Source organism: Pterocles gutturalis, unplaced genomic scaffold, assembly GCF_000699245.1.
Source record: "Pterocles gutturalis isolate BGI_N339 unplaced genomic scaffold, ASM69924v1 scaffold4874, whole genome shotgun sequence".
NCBI classification, from domain to species: domain Eukaryota; kingdom Metazoa; phylum Chordata; class Aves; order Pterocliformes; family Pteroclidae; genus Pterocles; species Pterocles gutturalis.
In genome coordinates this window covers 62973-67280 of record NW_010135584.1, presented here as the reverse complement: position 1 = coordinate 67280, position 4308 = coordinate 62973, and the positions used below count along the sequence as shown (strand labels likewise).

At 36.0% G+C, this 4308-nt stretch overlaps 1 pseudogene; it reads left to right on the top strand.

Moving 5' to 3' along the window:
• The window catches only part of LOC104467969, a 45279-nt pseudogene that overhangs the window by 19449 nt on the left and 21522 nt on the right, over positions 1 to 4308 (top strand).

The following is a 4308-nucleotide window of genomic DNA, read 5'->3' as shown; positions in this document are numbered from 1 at the left end:
TTATTGTAATTGTTTTAACACAGGTGTGTAAAGCACATTAAATGCACAATTTAGTGCATATTGAGAAACATAAAACATTTGTAGTCTTCTGTCTACTTCTGTATCTGGAAATAGCAAAAATACTAGGAGTGTTCCTTTAAAATGTAGGAATTTTTTATTTTAAAAAGATTGATTTTTCTTTTCCCCCTTGACAAAAAAAGGAATGCTTTATTTTATTAGAAAAATATTTTTATTTTAAAAATGAGTAATGGACTATGAAATGGTCTTTCCCTGTGGTCTCTTTCCATTTTGCATTTCCATTTTGCTTTTATCTGAAAACAAAAAAAACTTAATGCCTTTTTTATTTTGGGTGGGTTATGAGTAAGAAAGAGTATTAATTGTACTTTTTTCTCCTTAATAAGTTGAAACGTTTGACTTGGGGATTGTGTTTGGCTTTTATTTCCAGACTGAGAGTCTATCTGATGCTTTTTAAACTTGTTGGAGGCAATATTCTTTTGGAAGACTCCATCCTTTGAGGGTTTCAGATTCCTTTATTTTTCCATCAGTAGAATCCTGTTTAGCTTTACTGTTCTGCTTTTTTAAAAAAAAAAAAAAACATGGTTGCCATGTTCAGAATTCACTATCCAAAAAAATTCAACCAGTGTGCTTTCTTTCGTGTAGAAAAGAATATATATGCTGCACAAAAAATAAGAAGAATAAAGTCTGATATTTATTAAGCTTTAGAAGTGTGGGTTTTCTGAAACTCCTGTTTCTGTGTAAGTTATAATTGTTGGAATCATGGTGAAGTTTTTTTTGTTATTGATGAGAGTCACTAGTTCATAATCTGTTGTTAATTTCTGTAACATTTTTCTAACTACTGCAAATAACATATTTGTATTTTTGTTTTTCAGTTGCGAGTTTTCAAATTGGCAAAATCTTGGCCAACTCTAAATATGCTGATTAAAATTATTGGCAACTCAGTGGGGGCTCTGGGGAATTTGACCCTGGTGCTGGCCATCATTGTGTTCATTTTTGCTGTGGTTGGGATGCAGCTGTTTGGGAAAAACTACAAGGAATGTGTCTGCAAGATCTCTAAGAACTGTGAGCTTCCACGCTGGCACATGCATGACTTTTTCCACTCTTTCTTGATTGTATTCCGAGTGCTGTGTGGAGAATGGATAGAAACGACGTGGGACTGCATGGAGGTTGCAGGCCAACCCATGTGCCTTACGGTCTTCATGATGGTCATGGTGATTGGAAACCTAGTGGTATGTAGCCAAAATAATTAGAATTCATTTAGAGAAAGAGTGGTAACAGAACCAGTAATGAAGTTTTTAAGCACTGTTAAATGTGTTATTTAAATATGTTTTTTATTATTTTGAATTTGTTTTGAGTATGGGCTCTGCAGTAGAGTTTTCTGTTTGTTAGGTTTCTGATCCTAGATAGAATTCTCAGCTTTGAGGGCGGGCCCCCCTTGGGGATCTGGAGTGCTATTCAGAGGGTATGGGTGAAAGAGAGAAGCATTGTGTGTTCAGTTTTTTGTGGACTACTCCTGGTTACCTAGAGAGGTGCCCCCAGTGTTATCCCAGGATGAGAGTTTGGTGTTTGCAGAAGAGGGCATAGCAGGGCCTTTTCTTCATAACTAATGGAGACATCACTTCCAATCACATATATCTAGGTTTTCTTTTTTTTCTTTTTCTGTTCTTACCTGTCTAAAAGACTGCTTTAACATACTTAGGCTCTGAAATGTAAGCCATTTTGAGCCCTGCTTGCTGCACAGCCAACTCTTTACACAAATGGTGTAAGGAACCTTGAATTGGAAGGCAGCAGTTCTGCAGAAAAAACAGATTCAAATACTTCACGTTTTCTTTCACCTCTTCACCTTTTTGCTTTGTATTTCTTAAGTGCTTTTTTACAGATACCTTTAAAGTAGTCTGTGTTATCTTCTTTCTCATTCAGAGGAAAGCATTGGATCTGTACCAGTTTCTGCATTACTGTGTCTAAATTTGTCTTTAAAAATATCTTTTATATTTATTAACTCACCAGTATTTGAGGCCTTGATTGCTCTGCCTTTTGCTCTGCTTTTCTCATTGCCTACTGAGTCTTCCTCTATTGTTCTACATCTTCTCTTTAGGTAACTGTCGGTAGAAAAATGGGTTTTAAATTAGTCATCCTGGAGGCATTCTTTAGAAATAAAATTTCTAACAACAGGAATAAGCTAATTATTTTTAAACCAGTCATGCGTTACTACTAGGAGCACAGCCGCTTGCATATGGATTTTCTGCAAATCTATTGTCTTATCATGAAGATAACTGAAATTGGTTGACCAAACAAAACATCCTCCTTAAACAGTTTGCTAAACCCACAGATAGAATGGAATTAAATATCCATCTCTCTGAATTTTTCCACAGTATTTACTGTATTCTGATTTTATACCATAGCTCTAGTAGAACTTCTTACATGAATAGGAAATCCCTGCTGTATGTATATGGCTCTGTTATCCAGCTGTCTTTCTGTGTTTCCCAGTTTTACCCCGTTGTCTTCAAAGCTGCACAGAAGAGTGATCTGAAGGCTATAAGAGCTGGTTGTCTGCTTCTTTGGCTATACTAGTACCATTTGAACTCCTAGTAAACTCTGGGCTTGTATTATCTCACATCTATGCTTTGTTTTGTCTTACCTTGGGAAGAGGATGACTGGAGGGTTAGGAAAGGGGTTGTGCTTCACATTTTTGAAGTTCCATACAGCAAAATGACCAGCATTTAAGAAAGCTGTTTTCTGCACAGGTCAGCTATGTCTTCTGTTGCACAGTGCTTCCCTATACCAGAGAAGTAAATGTTTTGGATCTGCCCAGTCATTACTAAAGAATCATTCATTTCTGACCTCCTAAAAACATGAACAGAAAAAGAATCTGCATGAGTCTTCATAGTCATACAGCAATGCAAAACCACAAAAAGACCTACATGGGGGTATAGGGCTTGAATTGCATTTACATTTTATTTACTGGGTAATTTCCGGAACTGTATGCAGCAAAAGAAAATGTGAAGCCTAAGTTCTTCATAATGGGTGGTAGAAGCAGCATGTGAATGAAAAATAAAGTCTGAAAATTCAGCTGTTTTTTAGTTTTGTTTTTTTTTGGGGGGGGGTTTTTTTCAGGTATTGAACCTTTTTCTGGCCTTGCTGCTGAGTTCATTTAGTTCAGACAGCCTTTCTCCTACGGAGGATGATAATGAAATGAACAATTTACAGCTTGCTGTTGGAAGAATTCAGAAGGGAATAAATTACGTGAAGAAAAAAGCTAGTGAATGTGTCCAAAAGTCTTGCTGGGGGAAACAAGCTGTTGTAAATCAAAGAACAGCGACAAATCAGTTGAATGATGAGAGACACCATTGCATTTCCAACTGTACCATCGCTGAAATAAGAATAGATGCAAATTATCACAAAAATGAGAATGGAATGGCCACTGTTGTAGGTGGCAATGATTATACATCGTTCATAAACAACCCAAGCCTTACTGTTACTGTACCAATAGCTGTTGGAGAATCTGATTTTGAACATCTAAATACAGAAGAGTTTAGTAGTGACTCAGATTTGGAGGAAAGCAAGGAGGTAAGATTTAAATATTTTCTATTTTCTATGCATGAATTATACCAGTTGTATTCTTTCATAGTATAGCTCTTCCTACTGAGAAAGAGAAAGTGATTATGATTTGAGGTTGTTGGACTGTACTGGAAGTGAATAAACTGAGGTGGGAAAGTGGAGCTAAAGAGAGTAGGAAATCCAGGCAGAACTGTATAATCATATACAACCCATTCATAAAAGTGTGTGGAAAAACAAGCTTTTCCAAATTTTTGGTTGAATAGACAAACTAGTGTACAAGTATAGAATAAACAGAGACAAAAGGCATGTTTTTTCATATGTAATTATAATATATCTGTGAAGTAAGGATGAAAGTAAACTGCTATTTAAAAATATTAGCGGAGATATTAATAAAGAATATTAATACCCTTTGCCTCTGATTTTTAAAGCTCACTGGATTCTACAGATATCAGCATTATTTGTACTGGATAATCTAACAGAGGTTCTAACTCAGGCTAATGAGAGCAATAACAGTTTTCAAGTTCTGAAGTTAAAATGATGGGGGAAAGCCAAGGGAATAATGTCAGTGTTGTAAGGTGAATACGTCAAGTAAAATTATGAGGAAAAAAAATATTAATTTCTTGTTTGTTTGTGGGAGTTTTGAAGCAGTCACTTCAAAGACAACTGGTTGACCTCCAGGTCAGCTTTAGGAAAGTTGTCATTTGTCAGCAACTGCAGACTGAGAGGGGAAGG